Source organism: Mirounga angustirostris, unplaced genomic scaffold (genome assembly GCF_029215605.1).
Source record: "Mirounga angustirostris isolate CCGP_5_RB_7025 unplaced genomic scaffold, mMirAng1.0.hap1 SCAF_3, whole genome shotgun sequence".
Taxonomy (NCBI): domain Eukaryota; kingdom Metazoa; phylum Chordata; class Mammalia; order Carnivora; family Phocidae; genus Mirounga; species Mirounga angustirostris.
In genome coordinates this window covers 165,490,023-165,508,645 of record NW_026991711.1, presented here as the reverse complement: position 1 = coordinate 165,508,645, position 18,623 = coordinate 165,490,023, and the positions used below count along the sequence as shown (strand labels likewise).

General features: G+C 39.7%; 1 protein-coding gene and 1 pseudogene across 5 annotated transcripts in view; both read right to left on the bottom strand.

The window, feature by feature from the left end:
• The window catches only part of PARD3B (par-3 family cell polarity regulator beta), a 1,000,807-nt gene that overhangs the window by 120,734 nt on the left and 861,450 nt on the right, over nt 1–18,623 (bottom strand). The gene's annotated exons all lie outside the window — the stretch shown is intronic.
• Nucleotides 9,072–13,844, bottom strand: LOC123838926 (small ribosomal subunit protein uS2B-like; annotated as a pseudogene).

The following is an 18,623-nucleotide window of genomic DNA, read 5'->3' as shown; positions in this document are numbered from 1 at the left end:
TAAAATGTTAAGGATGGTCAAGTCTAGATTGTGGGATAATGGGTGATTTGATTTTTGTTTTCTGCTTTAACTTTTTGGTTACTAAATCTAATGAAAAATACTTGTTATAGAAAATTTAGAAAATAACAGTGTATCTTTAACAAAAATATAAAAGGAAGGTTTATAACACTGGAGCCAGAACTGAACTGATCATCCTGGGGTCGAAATTTGGTATGTACTAAGGGGGTAGTTGGGGAAGGAGTTTTTCTTCTATCAGATTTAGTTTCCTCCTCTTCTTTACTAGGAAGAAAGGCAGTGGTGATAACACAGTGGGATTGTGAAAGTGCTTTTGTACTCCATAAAGAAAGCTACAAATACTAGTTACTTTAAATTTCACATAGTGAGGAAGAGAGAGAAAGCATTTCACCGGGGACTATGCGAGGTTGTGGATCAGGTTTACAGAAATATAAATTTGGTAGTGGAGGGGTCATTTAAATTTAACAAAGGGAAAAATAGTTCCCCACTCATAAGGTGTCAGACTGAATCGCAAATTTAAAACTATATACTCAAAATGGCACGTTGGGCAATGTATAGGAAAGAAGCATTTCAGTGAGCGCATGCCGCCTTCCTGCTGAATGTTATTCCAGCTCTCACTAACAGTGTAAGATACCATCAGCAATAATGAGGGAAACATGCCCTACTGGCGGGCGGCAGAGAACCAGTAGCGTATAAACAATCTAGTATTGTAAAATCCTCTAATGGAGCTTAATAAGAGAGCGAACATTTAGACACAACAGGGCTGAGACAGGATGTGACAGTTACCATAACACAGAATCTCATTACTTTGTTTGTCATCTGACTCATAAATAGAATTTTAAGTTTGTTTGTATTTTTCATAAGTGATTCATGAAAAATTAACCTGAGATTTGAAAGGCAGAATATTGTAGTGTGTAATATGATAAATTTATGAAAGATGTCCTCTTTTTATTAATAGAATGGAGAGTTTTTTGGAGGTTGAAAATTTCCATGGGAGTGGATTATAATGGGAGACTATGGGGGGATTATATAGTGGGAAAACTATCATGGGAGACTTCCTAGCCCAGAACTCTCTTTTTTTCATAAGCTTCTCAAGGAGTAACTGGCATTTGTAAAAAATGCCAAGCTTCTGGCTCTGATGGGTCACTTCAACTCTCATTTTTGGTCATTCTCTTTCTTTTTAAAACTTGTTGGTCATTGGTTGCCATTTCCTCAACTCCAAAGAACTGTCCATTTCTCTATTCATTTCTGTCCCTTTCTTTTCCCTCTATTCAACTTCTCATACTCTCACTCGTCTCCCTTCCCCCTTCTGGGCATCACAGAATCCTAGGACTGGAAGGGATGTCTAGAGCTCATCCTTCCCTCCATTTATGTGGCTACACTATATGTTTGAGGACTATCCAAGGTTTCAAATGGTGTTCCACAGAACCTGAGAACTATGGGGCCACTTTTCAGCATCTTGTTTTGCCCCACTTGGCTTCTGCTTCTGGGAATTTTAAGCAGCGAGTAAGTTTTAAGAATAGAGAATTATTATTCCTTGGGAACGTAATAGGTGAGGTCTTGAGAGAGACAAGCACATAGAAATCAACGTAATTTGTTTACCCTCCCTTTTATGATACAGATTATATCATATAGTATATGTCATCGCACTCTATATGACACAAAATATTTATTATAAAACTCAGTATGATGGCCCCTATGTACTCCAAAATCAAAACTTCATTGTTTTAACAACAAAATTTATCCTATATTATTTTACTGATTCTTTATGAAGGTAACATCTTGGCTCTATTAAGAAAATGAGGACAAATTTGAAAGGCACTAAAGAGAAAGTGTGTGTGTGTGTGTGTGTGTGTGAGATGTGTGTGTGTAAATCCAGAGAAGGTTTGGTTTTTCTTCTGACCTTTCCATGACTTCATGAGTTGAGTTGACAACTCAAATTATACAGTTTACGTATCCTATGTTACCTTCAGAGAATAACAATATGCATTAATCTATTTACACCTTTCAAAAACCAGTACAAGAGAAAGAAATCTAATTCCAAGACTCTAAAAGCATTGCTGGCTAGAGGGAAGCCCAGCTAAACAAAAGAGCCCTCAGACACACTGAATGCTGACAGAGACCAACCTTGCTCTTTTTTGTTCCAAGTAAGCTGAGTGACGATTCCCTCTTCTCTACAACTGTGTATCACTGGGTTAGTGATGCTTTTGTAGAGAGGGTTTGACAACAATGGAGAGTCTCCTGCCTGCTAAACAAAAACTGACAACTCCATTTGAAAGCTGTCCCTGGATGTATTTTACACGCAGAAATTATCTGTGACAGTCCCAATCAAAATAAAGTTTCATTTCACTTGGAACACAAATGGACGATACAGTATGTTACCTTAAATGTTACTGTTTTGCCCCATTAATGGTTAACGTATTTTCTAGGGAGTTTCTCATTGGTTACTATTTTTAAACTTAGAAAATAACAGTAGGTTTTCATTGATCATGCCCTTTTTGTGTAAGCTAATGCTGGTAACTTAAGAAAAACAATGTATGTAGAAACAGAGACTGAATATATGGATTTGAAAACCTAGCTCTGGTTACATAAAATGAAGTGTGTAAATGTAAAATGAGAAACTATGTTTCTCCTATACCTGTGGCTCCACAGGTATATGTGGGCAACCTTACCATGGCCAACAACAAGCATCCACACGGATCCACCAACAAAGACGAAACTGTAAACAACACTCCTAGTCTCTGAATTAAAGGGTATGATCAAGAATACAACTTGCAATTTGTCAAATGTCAGACTACAAGGGTCAATGCTCCCTTCTGATATCTGATACACATCATTCCTGGGCTGGAAAAATCACAACAGACTTTGTTTTAAAGAATATTTTCATGCCCACCTGTCTCTTATAGGCCAGGGTGTTAAGAAATCTATGTAAGAGTTTCCCATGATTTGATGGTAAATGCCATACAATTTTTCATACTATTTAGTATAGACCCAAACATTAACTTCTCTACCTCGGCCCATAGAGGACCCTATAAACTCAGAAGGCAGGGCCCACAGCTGTTTGAAACTTCATCAGTTTTATGGGTACATCTTCAATAGATTCTAGGCCAGAGAACCTAAGTGGGAAAGGGGGAGGGGTGGGGAGACTGCCCTGGAAATACTGAGAATGACTTGCCTATATTCCTATATTCCATAGCCCTTGCCCTTCCTTGAAAAGTTTTGATATTATTATTGAATGAAAGAGATTCTCTTTTATCTTTTTTAAGGGAACATTTCTGTAAAAACAAGTAAAGTTTATAATAGCATAAGTTACAAATTTTGATATTCAATTGCTGTAAGGGAAATATCACAAAGTGTGTGTGTGTCTAAAATTCCATTGCCAAAAGCTTTTTACAATCTCATAACCCAAGTTCTCATTATCTAAGGACAGGACCACCTGGATAACAGACAAAAGAGATTTCCAGTGTGAGAGCTTAGGGAGCTTCACACTAATGTTTTAATTCTTGAAATCTGGGTTAGGGTGAAGCATTCCTGCAGCAGTGAGCACAGGGAGCATGAGGATGGATCCCTGGTGCTATGGTTAACAAAGAAGGTAGCAAAGAGGTCTGAGATGGTCAGAGAAGTGACCCTCAAAGGGAGCTAAGGGGCCTCGTAAAACAAATGATAATAACATTAAGGATTTATTTTTTATTTGATTATTAAAGCTACTGTGGAGAGGAATAAGAAAGGACAGGCCACTGCTGGGAGGAGATGCTTTGACATGATAACAACACCAGAGAAAAGGCAGAGCAACCTGAACTCCTATTTTGCCTCCATTAAAGAATCGCAGAACCATATAATTTTGGAGCTGGAAAGAAGTGCCGAGATCACTTAGTCCCACCCTCCCATCTTCACAGATGGGGAAAGATGCAGAGACATTGACTATCTGACATCTCCATCAAGGGAAGGCAGAAGAGAGGCAGAAAAGAAAATGATGGTAGGAGGGAGAGGAAAATACAAGATCCAAGATGCTTTAAAGGCATCCATTTGCCAGTACTCACAAATTATGTCCACGGCTTTGAAAGAGCTGGGAGGTGTGCACCTAGAAGGATAGATGGTATCTCTGAGAAATTACAGACCATGGAAGAAGTGTCCAGATACTTGAGGTGAGCGAATCACAGCCAATTTTTTTTAATGGCCAAAGCAAACTCTACAAAACTACAGGTCAATAAGTTTGGTGTTCATTTCCAGCAAAATTCTCTGAATGTAACGGTAGAGGTGACCAGAGATCAATAAGAGTCAGTGACAAATATTAAGTACGGGAAAGAGAGTTACAAAAATGTAATTGCCAACAAGAGCCTTTTCTCTTGGTGGAGCAGCCATATTGGGCTGACTGTAGCTTCGGAATAGTAACTACTCTTTGTGCCCTTAGGAAGTGTTTGAGGCAGACACCAGATGGAGGAAACAGTGACTTGTGTGTCCTGGGAAGTCTTTCAACTAGGGGAACTTGGTGAGGAGGCATTTTCTGACAGAACACAAGTAGGATATGGCACCCCAATCTTGAGAGACAAGGACCAGGAGAAACCTACAGGATCACTGAAACTCAAGCATCAGAGCAGATGAGAGAGGAGAGACAACCAGAAGAAGGCTGTGCTGACCAGGAGGCCAGACAAGTCATCTTAGCCTGGGAGGTTGGCCAGCCCAAGAGTATGACAAGAAAGTTCTGTGATCTTAAAGTCATGCAGCTAAGAGTGGAGCCACTTGGATTCATTCATTTATTCAATACATATTTATTGAATACCAGATGCCTTAGGGATTGTGCTGGGATTAGAAATTAAATATAGTTCCTGCTTTAAGATCTCATTGAGGAAATAAACGATGTCTGGGCTAAATCCTGAATAACACAAAGGACTTCACCTGGAAAACCAAAACCAAAACCAAAACAATACAAACAGGTACAGAGAGAAATGGCACTATGGTCAATTAGAGCAATGGTTTTGGGTCAACCAACTAAGGCTGGGGGCCTTAGAAAGTTGGGAGGATAGGGACAAGAAGAGCGTCAAATAGAGAGTTGTATTTTGAGAGGTGTTTGTAGAAGGCAATGCATGTCGGGAGCAGAAGAAAATGTTCCCTAGTTCAGCCACTATAGCATCCCAGATTGAGCCTTGTCCAGTTTAGAGCAGCATGTCAAAGGGAAAGCACAATGGATCAAGAGAAGGTTGTAAGAATGTTGGGCCCCACAGCATTTTCTCACTGGGGAAATGCAGAGTACAGACATGACAACCAAAGCTACCATTAGCTACCAGAGATCCATTCTCATGGATCTTCCTGGGAAAGAGTCTGGGTGTGGGGCTAAGGGAGATGGAAGCCTCAAGAAAGAACCCTAGATTTCTAGCTTGAGCAAGTAGGTAAATAATGGTGCTCTATGTTGATGTGTCATAGTCACAAAATTGCAGCAACAGTAGGCAAGAAAGACTTGTAATTAAAAGTGGGTATTAAGGGAAGACCAAGTCTGTCATTATGAAATCCTAGAGACATGACATCTCAAAAGGATGATCAGTTTAACAAGAATAAGAGTTAAACCCAAGGAAAGAGAAGGTTCGGCTCTAAAGCACTTTCTTCACTATTCCTGGCTAGAATGAATACCACTGGTGAGGAAGGATTGCAGTTAAATGAGAATCGCATGGGTGTTATACTGTTGTAATTAGTTACCTTCTGCCTGAGTTAGCTGCTGACAAAACTTTATGAGTGGGGACTACCTGTACTCCTGTCTGAAGGCCAGGCTCCATTCTTCTGTCGCAGGTAGAGCCTTGTAGGCTGAGCTAGATCACTGGTTCTGTCTTCCTTCCAGGCAAAACAAGGACAGATCTGGGATATGATTAGACTTGCGCCTTGTCTAGCTGAGCCCATTTTGAGGTTACCTCACTGCATAGCAGCTGACACTTAAGTTGGGGTACCTCTTAAGGTAGAGCTGCAGATTTGTCTGTTCCCTGGGAATGGAAATGTATTGTTTCCATGTCTTTTTCTTACTCTAGCCTGTAAACTCTGTGAAAGAAGGGGAAGTGGTCCTTACCTAGCAGCACGTTGGGGTTTAACACAAGAAAGAGTTTTCTGCCATGGGAGCTAGCCTTAAATGAGAGAGTCTGCCCATTACCCTGGACTCCATATCTGGAAAACTTCAAACTGAAGCATCAGCCACCACTGGAAGTATGCTGAAGGGATTCTGGCATGTCCAATATGGCAGCCAATAGTCACAGGTGGCTATTGAACACTTGAAATGCACTAGTCCAAACTGAGAAGGGCTGTAAAGTGTAAAATACACACCAGATGTTGAAGATTTGGTATGACAAAAGGAGTGTAAAATAGCTCTATAATAACTGTTTTGGACATGTGTTGAAATTATATTTTGCATATATTTGGTTAAATATAATATATTATAAAATTAATTTTACTTTTTTAAATGAGGCTACTAAAAATTTAAATTTAAAATTAAATATGTGGTTAACATATTTCTGTTGGACAGAGCTGCTCTAAACTAAGGTCAAGCAGCCCCACTGTCCTGACATCAGGTTGGGCTTAGGGATTCTGTTCTTGATTTGACTGTTTCCCACATAGAGAAGAAAGTCTCATTAATTGAGAACATCTTCCCATTTATTATGATTCAGTGGCATTTTCCATAATTAATAAATACACTGAAATGCAACCCAACCCCCAGAAAAAAAATTGTTTTCTCTCTTCACTGTTATAAACGGTTCTAGTGGTGTCAACTTTTGTTGTTGTTGTTCAAAAAAAAAGGAATACATAATTTAATCTAAAATACTGGCATTTGAACAAAACACCCAAAAGGACATACTCTAGAAACTTTTGTGTTTGTTCAGGGTGCAGGTCAATGAGGATGATATCCTTTATCAGAGGAGTTAAGATAGAATTTAGTTATAAATGTTACCAGTCCACAAATAATACATAATTGTAATATAACTACCTTTAAATCAAATGATGGAATAAGCAGAACACTGGAGACTCTTAATTGAATGGGGTGTGGTGGGAACAATGGATTACTTATTTGTAGTGGTAAAACTTTTCTGGGCAGGTTTGTAACAGCACTTGAGGAAAGAAATTCAAATTTATGCCTATTCACAACTGTGGAGACAGAGCATGTTGCTAAGGTTCGAGAGGCTTCTTGGAATCCAGCAAGAGGTCAACACGTGGACACTGAGGCCAAGGGCCGCATTTACGATACCAGTACACAAACAGAAAGCCATACTCTCCCTTCCAAGAAACGGAATCTGAACAAGGAATATTCTGGCCTGTAAAGGAATGAGCTTTCTTGGCCAACTCACAGGTATGAGGACAGCTGAAACTTCAGAAGGTTTTCAAGAGATTTGCCACATATTTATTTTACAGAATTTAAAAAATCAATACCAATTAAGCACTGCCTTATTCTAGTCCGCACCCCAGCTAATCACAGTGTGGTTCCCCGGGACCAGCGGGGTGAGCCTCACCGTCACCGGGGGGAACTTGTTAGAAATGCAGAACCTCAGGCCCACCTTGGCCCACTGGAATCAAAATCTGCATTTTAACAAGACCCCCTGGTGATCTGAACGCAGTGGTTTGAAAAGCCAAGCTCTTCCTTTGTAGAAACAGGCTTCTGGGTCGCAGCTGCTTTCTTTCTGTCTGGAAAACCCCATGGAAGGTGACCTCCCCCTTCTTACTCTGCTTATGAAAAGAGCACCAGCGAGTTAGGGATCCTGGCTGGAGGTAGCTTCCAACCCGTCGCTGGTCAATTAATGCAGCTTTTAGCCACAATTATTGGACATCACTGCTCCCCGGATGCTTCTGGTCTGTGAACACAGTTTTTACCCTGTCCTTTCAACAGCACAGGTTTTCTCCCAGAAGTACCTGTTTTCTTTCCTTTTGCATCAATTCGATTTTCACCGGAATGGAAAAGCTTTGAATTATCAGTTTTTCTAAAGCGAACCACTACTGCCTTTTTTTTTTTTTTTTTTTTTAAGGGGAAGGGACTTGCCACTCAACTGCCCATAATTGCAGCGAGGACTGTGGCTGGCCTGGGGACTATTATTCAGCAGTGCTATTACCTTCCACAAGCAAAGTTTATAGAGTTGGATCTCAGACACATGGGAGAAAAAAAGAGTCCAGAATGAGACAGAACTCTGGGGAAAGAAAATAATTTTTAAAAACGAATAGAGTGGTCAACATAGCACGGTGGTTAAGTGTCTAGGCTCTGGGCTCATATACCTATAACGAGGTATAAATCCTGGCCCATCCCTGATGACATCAGGCCAGTCCCTCAACTTCTCGGCAACTTGGGCTCCTCATTTGTACCTTGGGGACAGTAGTACCACCCTGTCAAGTGGTCAGGATGTGAAATGATCCATGCAAAGCCATCAGTACAGCGTCCAGCCATAGCAAATTCTCAGTAATGTTTAGTGTTGGCTGTTACTAATCATCCTTAGTTTTATTACTTATCAACATATACCATTCAGTTTCTGAGTTATAGGACACGAGGCCAAACTTCAGTGGTGTCTAACTCAATAGGTAGCTGAGAACATAATAAAACAGCTTCTTTCAAACATGCTAAAATGTCCAGTGGCTCTCCTTGTCTTTAGACCAGGAGGAAAACGATTCTGACTTCTTAGCAATCTAACAAAATCATACCATTGCAATGGTCACGTACACAGCCTCATCGTGACAAGGTGCACCGCCGAACCTCGAGCAGCCCAGGGTTGACTAATTAACTTCTCAAGGCTTTCAAGGGGTCTCCTGGGTGTTTTACAGGGTCCACCAAGCCAAAGAAGGCTGGAGAAGAGGAAATAGGATTAACTTCTTGATTGGAAGGGTGATTAAACACTGGGAACAGGATACCCAGGGAGGCTGCAGGATTTCCTTCTCTAGGGAACATTTAAACAGGAGACACAACTGTCTGGCCTGCATGATGTGGGTCTTCTGCCTGGGAGCAGGGGATTGAAACGAGTCAACTCAAAAAGAAAAATTACATTTTGATGTTAGTGTTTTTACAAAATAGGTAGAAGTAATTTCCTTTCCAATTTATAGGAAAATACACTCCTGACTGTGCACCCCCCACCCGCCATTGCCTAGATTCCTAACTCCCCTCCTTGACCCCTCTGACTGTATTTAGCATGGCTGTGATTTATTTGTTGCCATGCCTGTGTCTTTGCTAGACGACATGGTCCCTGAGGCTGGACACTGTCTCTGCATAGGCACATACAGACACCTGGTGCAGAAGTCGAGGAGGGTGGACATTTAATTGCACAGACGGGAAGGCATTTAAAAAAAACCTTTGACATTCTCCCACACACAACTTTGAGGTAGCTCATTCATTTATTCATTTATTCAATATTTATTGAGTTGAGCTATGACAAATAAATTAAAAAAATATTTTTTCCAATGCCTCCTATGCACAAAGTAAACCTTTCCCCAAACAACCCATGGTAGAGCGAGAGGTACAAAATGCATTTTTTTTTTTAAACCTCCAAGAGGGCTAGCAGTTTCAGACTTAAAGAAGTATCTACTCCAGGTTGAAAACAATATCCTGCAATTCTTTGCCTCTCTTACAGAATTAGAGTAGCTTCTTTAAAACCCCATGGGTTCTGCCTACTCTAACTCAGAGCTATGCAACGCGTAGAAAAACAAAATATGCCTGGCTACCTGGGATGAACGTTTTAGATGAATATCCCTCAATATAACACTTTTCTAGTCTGTTTTCCATCTTGGCAGCTTTTATTCCAAAGGAACATCCCTGAGGCCACTGCGTGGCTGCATGGTGTGTGAGAGGGGTGGGTTCCCCTACTTCAGGAGGCCTGCTTTGTTAAAATGCTCTCTTGGTAAACAGAAGGGCCACAATCTATCAGGATTGCAGTTCAGCATGCAAGTGACTGGCCTATAAACATAATTTTTTAACAGCTTTTCTTCAGCAACTCTGACTGTTTAATTAATCTTCAGCCATTAACCATTCATTTAAAATGCCACTTACGAAATCTTAATTTTGCACATTATCAGCTGGTTCACAAATAGCTAAACCATGAGCAGAAGCATAATGATCTCTCTCTCCCTGTTCTTAGAGCTCACCAAGCTTATAGCCAATTTTGGCTTCTTAATTAACCATATGCATATAAGCACTTAAATTAAATGACAGGGTTTTTTGTTTTGTTTTTTTTTTAAAGAATTAATGTGCAGTGAAATGTTAACACTGACATCATTCTGCCTTTTGAAGCGCCTGAAGGCAGTGTCTGGCCAGGCCCCGACTACTCTGAATGCCCAAAGGTGATACAGGTGTGAGAACCTTCCCATTTCAGTTTAGTTCTCCTTATTGACTACACCCTTGCAATGATATTTTGCATCCATTGTTCAAATTCTCCAACTTTTATGTTTTAAGAAAAATAAGAGATGTCATCCCCAAGACATGCTTTAGCATGGGGCATTCAGAAACAACAAATCCAGCAGCACATCCTTTTTCAGTGGTTGACCCCAATTAGGTGAGTCAGTTCAAACCAAATAAGAGGGCAGGGAAGGATATTCAGGGCAAAAAAATAATTGTCAGCTGATGCTGAAATGACTTTTTCTCTAACTAGGCCTCTGATTATTAGAGCCCACAGAGAAATTACTTGCAATTTTACAGGTGTCAGCCAGGGTCAGGGACCAAGTTAAAAACTGGGTGCAGAATTTCTCAGGATAGTTCATCACAGTACATGGAAGGCTTTGACCCGTGAGCCAGTGCCTGGTTCCTATCTGAGATTTGATGGCTAGCCCCCATCAAAACCACCTTCAAACTTCAGGGACTAGACTATGAGTCTGTAACTGATTTGATTGGTGGCAGTAACAGACATTACATTTTGGAGAATTATGGTAATCTTGGGCATTTTTCTTTTTCTAGTATTCAAATACAGAGATTCCAAGGACAGGCATAAATAAGGAATCACAAATGAGAATTATGTTGCATCATCTACTAAAACTCCATGCTCCTGGAATGAGGAAAATTGTTAAGAGTGTTCATTAAAAATGTTTTACAACATTGTGGGAGTGAAAATGGGAAAAATAGCAGACCGTTTTCTGAATCACAATGTGAACTGAGGTACAACACCTCTGAATTCATTAGACACGTAGTGTAGGTAACACATCAGTGGTTACGAGCCTCACTTTAGTTATATTATACCTGTGCAAATTACTGAAGCTGGTTTTGACTGAGAATTCATGTGCAGGTGTCAGAAAAAAACATTGACTGTAATTAGAAACAAAAATGTACTGATTGACGAAAGAACTTAGAACCAAACATGCGCATAAACAATTTGAGTCTCAGCAAACTTGGCATTTTGTAATCCTGTTAGCAATTCAGTTTTTAATCCAAGTAAGTACTTAAAATACAAGCATATCTTGACTCTGCAATTTCTGAGGCTGGATTCCAAGAGAATGACAGTTTATCCTCCTAGAAGACCTTTCAGGCTGCAAGGAATCATGAGAGCTTTCCAAAGACTAATGTATAAAATCCGCTAAGCTACATCCATTCTGTGATTCCTTCACTGATTCATTGAACAATCAGGTCTTGGGTACCTACTCTGTGCTAAGCTCTGGGAATGCAGTTCTTTCAGGTCGGTCTTGCTCACAAAAAGGTATAGTCCCATTAGGCAGGTGTAGTAGTCACCCCCAGAGTTTAGTTTTGATTTTAGTATGTTCACTTCAAAAACTCCCTGAGCAATTTTCCTTTGAGTTAAGGAACCAAAGGTGACTGGCAAATTGTGGAAAGAAGGACGACACCTTAACCTAGTGACTTAACCTGGTATGGAAGCTAGCACCATCACTGCCCCAGGCAGCTTGTTAGAAATGTCAGTTTCAGTGCTCTGTCTCAGACCTACTAAATCAGAAACTCTGTGGTTCAACAAGTCTTCCAGGTGATTCCACAAGCTCAAGTTTGAGAACCATTACCTTGGATGCTTCAAAGTTGATCTTTAGCTGCAGAAGCATACATGTATCAGATTAATAAGGCATCTCATAGCCCTGAGAGTGAGTGATATGTGGGAAATGGGTTAGGTCTCTGGGAGTGAGGACGCATGTCCCTGAATAAGCTGAGAGTGATGGGCACCCTCAGATGTGGTGGAAAAAATGGAAACATTTTCTATGTTGTGATCTGTGCTAGGGCATACCTCTTGGTCCAACGAAGGAAAGGTACCATGCAGACTGATGAATGCATCGGATTACTAAACCTCTTTGTTCTCTACCTGGTGTCAGTAAGAGGAACTTCTTTCACTTCTTCACATAAGCCAAGCTCCTTTCCACATCAGGATTTTCTCCCCCTGCTGCTCTTTTGTCTGAAATGCCTTTCATTCCCCTTTTACCACCAAACTCCTCTTAACTACTCACTCTTCTTGTCTCAACTTAAATGTCACTTTCTCAGTGAATCCCTTCTTGATCCTTCACAATGTCAAATATGTTTATAGCACACTGTGCCTCTCCTTAGTAGTACTTATAATTAAGGAGTGGTTATAATTAAGTATTTAAAATTTGTCTCTGCCAGTCTATCTTAAGTTCCATGACAGTAAGGACTTCCTTCGTCCAAATCTTAATAAATATTTGTTGAATGAACGGGGATTTTTTTCTTTTTTTTAGAAACGGTTTATTTCCCATCAACCTTAGTTCCATTTTGTTTGCCTTTGTGGAAGAGCAGCTTAAGAACACTCGGTAGTTGCTCCTATCCATTCGGTGGCCTGAGCAGCAGGAGCTGCGGACCAGTCTTCAGTGGCCGGCTGAGCGCTCCAGTCCTCGGGAGGGAACTGCTGAAGAGGCACCGAGGGCCCCTGCTTGCCTTCAGACCAGTCTGCGACCTCAGGTTGCATAGCAGTGAACCTAGGAGCTGGAGCCGTCCATTCATGCTGAAATTCCTCCTTGGTCACAGCATTTTCAGCAGCAGCCTGCTCTTCCTTTTCAATCTCTTCGGGACCCTGTAGAAGTACAGACCTCCCATGGGTGCTCACGGGAAATGGTGCCACGCATGCGCAGAGCTTCCCTGGCCAGCATCTACCACAGCAGACCCACTGAGTGAGCTCCTTTGTTGCAAGGCCTGGCGATGTCCCTATGGCGCAGGGGAGAGTCTGTGTTACACGGAGCGGTGGTAGGCAGGTTAATGTAAGATGCCTCTGTGAGAGGCTGGTGATCAGCCCTGGGATCAGTAGCCACCAGAAGTCTCGGCTCCCAGATCTCTGCCTTGATCGGGTTAGTGAAGCTTCCAGCAATAGGAGTGGTTCAGGTAGCAGCAGCGAACTTCAGCACAGCTCGCTGGCCAGTATTCCTGGACGATATGACACTGACATCAGCTGACTTTTCAATGGCAACAATGGCACGAGCTGCCAGCAGAAGCTTCTCCCAGGTTCTCTTCAGATTTATGATGTAGATACCATCGCTTTTCCTTTTGTAGATGTACTGTTCCATTTGGAAGTCAAGGCTGGTACCACCTAAGTGGGTTCCTGCTGCAAGGAATTTGAGGACATCCTCCTCCTTCATTTGCAGGGGATCAAGGGCTCTGGACATTGTGAAAGTTTCCCTTTAAGTTACGATGGGAATGCAAAACAACACCGTAGGGACCCCTCCCCAGGTAGTGCAGAAAAGCTGAATGGGGATTATTAAACAGTAAATTTTATGGAACTCACATGAGTGTTAAAGAATCATGTTTCCTAAGCCCTGGCCTGGGAGCTAAACTGGTTCAGGACACATCATCAGTGGTTCCTGGATTCCCCTTTTCTTATATTTTTAGATATTTCTATTCTCTACTTTTTCACCTGACTGATCTAGTGAAAGAGAGGGCATCTTAACCAATAGTGGTAGAAAAATAAGGAAAAAATGACTAAAATTTGAGCACTCAATTTGAGGCCATGCTGCAGGCATGACACACATTAACTCTTCAAGTGTCCAATTGTCCTATGAGACATGGAATCATTTTCACCCTAGAGGTGAAGAGAGGCTCAAAGATGTTAACATACTATGGCCAAGGACCACAGAGTGGTAGAATTAAGACATACACCTAGGATTTATACCCAACTTCAAATTCTATGCTTTGAAAACATGAGGAGAAAGATAATAATTTCAAGAGAAGTAATAAACAGACAGTTAAGTACTGCTCAAGAGGCAACACAATATATGTAAAATGTCTTAATACTGAGCATATATTAGGTGTTAAATAAATACTATTATGAGCTACCATCACCATCGTCATCACTGTCATCATCCTTAGTCTTGAAAATCCTCATAAATATTTTGCTTCTAGAGACTAAAACTCACATCTGAACAGACTCTGGGCATACTTAATCTGAAATAGCTAAGTTTGGAGAAATTCTCTCACAGAAAAAAAATGACCCAAAAGGAAATTTATGAATTGAGCCTCTTCAAAACCGCATGTAGACTCAAATGATCTGAAAATTGCTACTGAGGTCTACTGTTTTACATTTCTTGTTTTCCAGTGAATTAGTTTTGAGACTCGGAAATCACATACACTTGTGAAAGTCGTTTTCCAGACTCAAGACTGGAATTAAGCACACATAAGCCTTTTGGTACTATAATGTCCCAAATTTCTAGGACACTTAGATCTAGTTCTGCTTCTTTTTCTTGGCATTTCTTAGTTTTCACTCACATAAGTACCCAGATAAGCCAGTTTTTAATATGCTTGCCAGCTTTCACCAACACTGGCCTCACTGCTGAAAGAACAAGGCAGGAACAAAGCTGCAGCAGGGAGAAGCTGTGGTAGGAGTGGAGCGCTGCCCGATTAGCTATTCTTTGTGGAAGAACACCAAGGCATGAATTGCAGGAGAAAACAAACCTGTCCTCCCTCTTGCTAAATGTGGTCACCCAAATGGTGAGGATGGCCTACAGGGTCTCTGAGTGAGAGCATGGGAGGAGAGAGAACCTTTGGAAATGCTACCGAGGTAAAGGTTCGTGAGACCAATGCTCAAGAGCAGAGAGTGACTGCTGTTCTGTGGGGCATCAACAAGAAAGACCAACATGACAAAAACTGAATGCTAACGACCAGTCTCTTCTCCAAAATCAGTATATATTTAAATTTAAATCTAAAATCATTTATGAGTGCCTACTACATACCAGGCCCCATACAAGTGGCTTTCATATATATTAGTTCTTGTAGCCCATTAACAACAAAGTCTATTGACTATACATTTACATTACCATAACATTAATTCTTAGCATTAAAAATGGATAAGGGAGTTCTATTTTTGGTAATGGTGGGAGACTCTGCCATATTCTCACTTTCATGAGTAGAACAGGAATAGCTGGACAGAGATGAGAGGGAAAAAAAACAAACAAAACAAAAAAAACCCAAAACCTGCTTGGAGACTTTGGAGAACTAAAGGAGCCAGAACTTGAGGGACCAAGAATGATTCTGAAAAGTAAATAAGCACATTGAATTGAGCCTAATATTCTGTAGCACTTTTGTCTGCAAGTCTTTTGCTAATTCATAAATGGTACAGAATCAGATGCTAAAAAAAAAATGAGCAGACTTAAAGGCTAAGAGACTTGGAGACTGAGAAGAGATTTTGACATTCTCATAGGATTGGCAAGACAGAAATTAGAGTCCATGGTCTGCTAAGAAAGAAGGGTCTGAGTAAACAACTCAGATTTACAGTTAGGAATACAAAAAGGCTACATTCCAGGAGTAAGGATAAACTATAAATAGGCTATCTCTTATAACAACTAAAACCCAGCTTCTAGTCATCTAACTCTAAGACTAGAATAAATCAATATGACCCTAATCTGCTTGTCAGAAAGCAAAGTAAATCCTCTGGAAAAAGATAACATCAGCCTGAGTTTATTTCTATAATTTTCAAGTACTATGTCTAGCATTCAATCAATGCATACCAGGAGATAGGACCAAAGGACTGAAAACAAAGTGGAAATCAAACAATTTAAATAGACTCAGAGCTAATCCAGATATTTACATTATTAGACATGGTTCTCAAAATAACTGTAATTAATATGTTCAAGAAAAAGATGTGAAGATGGAGAATTTCATCATAGAAGTATAATCTCAGGTAAATCAAAGGGACACACTAAAACTGAAAATCACCATAACTAAAATTAGGAGCTCAATAAATGGGTTTAATAGAAGAGTGGATGCAGCTGAAGGCAAGGTTAGTACACTGGAAGACAAAGCATTCAAAAATAACCCAACTGAATTACAGGTTAAATGAAGAAGAAGAAGAAGAAAAGAAGAAGAAGGAGGAGGAGGAGAAGAAAGCAAGAAACAGGTCCCTGTACAAAAAGATCTAATATTTTTGCATCAAGTACCAAAAGAAAAGAGAGAAAATGGGACAGAAACAATATTTGAAGGGATATTGGCTGAGAATTTTCCAAAATTGATGAAAAACAGATTTAAGAAGCTCTACAAACCCTTACCCAGTTTTAAACACAGCAACACATACATATATGCACACACATAGGCACATTGCACTGAAACTGCTGAAAACCAAAGACAGAAAAAATTTTAAAGCAACTGATGATAAAAAGTATCTTCAAAGGAATAGCTAACAACAGACTTTTGTGAAAACACTGAAAGCCAGAAAATAAGGGAATGATATTTTTAAAATATTAAAAGAAGAAAAAGATCTGATAACTATATACCCAGAGAAAATATTCTCAAAAAGATAAAGATAAAATAAAAAAAATTTACAAAGAAATAAAAATGGAGAGGATTTGCTACATTACAAGAAACACTAGGGAAATTATAAAGGATAAAAGGAATAATATTCCAGACAGAAACAAAGATATTCAGAAAGAAATAAAGAAAAATAGAAACAGTTAAAATAAACAAATAGTGGGGCACCTGGGTGGCTCAGTAGGTTGAGAGTCTGACTCTTGGTTTCGGTTCAGGTCATGATCTCAGGGTCATGAGACTGATCTCTGTGTCGGGCTCCGCACTCAGCTTGGACTTCGCTTGAGATTCTTTCCCTCTCCCTCCCCTTCTGCTCTCTCTCTCAAATAAATAAATAAATAAAATCTTAAAAAAATAGTTACCATATAAAACAATAATTATAGTATACTTTACAGCTCAAAACATATATATATTTAAAATATATGAAAACATAGCCTAAAAAGTAGGAGGGATTAAATGTAAAGTATTCCAAGTTTTATGTATTATTTAGGAAATGATAAAAGCCACTCTGGAAAACTGTATGGAGGTTCCTCAAAAAGTTGAAAATAGAGCTACCATATGATCCAGCAATTGCACTACTGGGTATTTACCCCAAAGATACAAAAGTAGGGATCCGAAGGGGTACGTGCACCCCGATGTTTATAGCAGCAATGTCCACAATAGCCAAACTGTGGAAAGAGCCAAGATATCCATCGACAGATGAATGGATAAAGAAGATGTGGTATATATATACAATGGAATATTATGCAGCCATCAAAAGGAATGAGATCTTGCCATTTGCAATGACGTGGATGGAACTGGAGGGTATTATGTTGAGTGAAATAAGTCAAACAGAGAAAGACATGTATCATATGATCTCACTGATATGAGGAATTCTTAATTGTAGGAAACAAACTGAGGGTTGCTGGAGTGGGGGGTGGGGTGGGAGGGATGGGGTGACTGGGTGATAGACACTGGGGAGGGTATGTGCTCTGGTAAGTGCTGTGAATTGTGCAAGACTGTTGAATCTCAGATCTGTACCTCTGAAACAAATAATGCAATATATGTTAAGAAAAAAAAGAAGAAGAAGAAGAAGGTAGTGGGAGGGGAAGAATGAAGTGGGGGAAATCGGAGGGGTAGACGAACCATGAGAGACGATGGACTCTGAAAAACAAACAGGGTTCTAGAGGGGAGGGGGGTGGGAGGATGGGTTAACCTGGTGGTGGGTATTGAGGAGGGCACATTCTGCATGGAGCACTGGGTGTTATGCACAAACAATGAATCATGGAACACTTCATCTAAAACTAATGATGTAATGTATGGGGATTAACATAAGAATAAAAAAAAAAGTACTAATTTATTTTGAAATACAATAAATCAGGAATGTATATTATAATCTTTTGAGTAATAAAGGTACCTAAAAGGAGAATATAAGATTGCATAACAAACTCACAGAGGTAAAAAAAAAAAAAAAAAAAAATTGAATCATACAAAATTCTTGATTAATACACTTTAAAAAGAAGAAAGGAGAGAAAAATAAACATAGAATGGGTGGAAAAGTAGAAAATGGAGAATAAGTTAGAGGTTTAAACCAAATTACATCTGCAGTATCATTAAATGTAAACAGACTAAATACTACAATTAAAACACAGATTGTTTGACTGGATATCAAAACAAAACCAAATTTAATTATAGGTCTCTTATAAAAGACACACTTTAAATATAAGGATCCAGAAATGTTGAAAGTAAAGAGATGAAAAATATATATTAATTAAAAATTAAGCAAAAGAAAGATGGTATAGCTATAACAATATCAGACAGTAGACTTTGAAGCACTAGTCATTACTAGGGAATAAAGTAAGATGAGTCATGATGATAAAAGGGTCAATCCCACAGGAATTCATGACATTCCTAAATTTTGTGAACCTAATAACAAGCTGCAAAATATATAAAGCCAAAATTGACA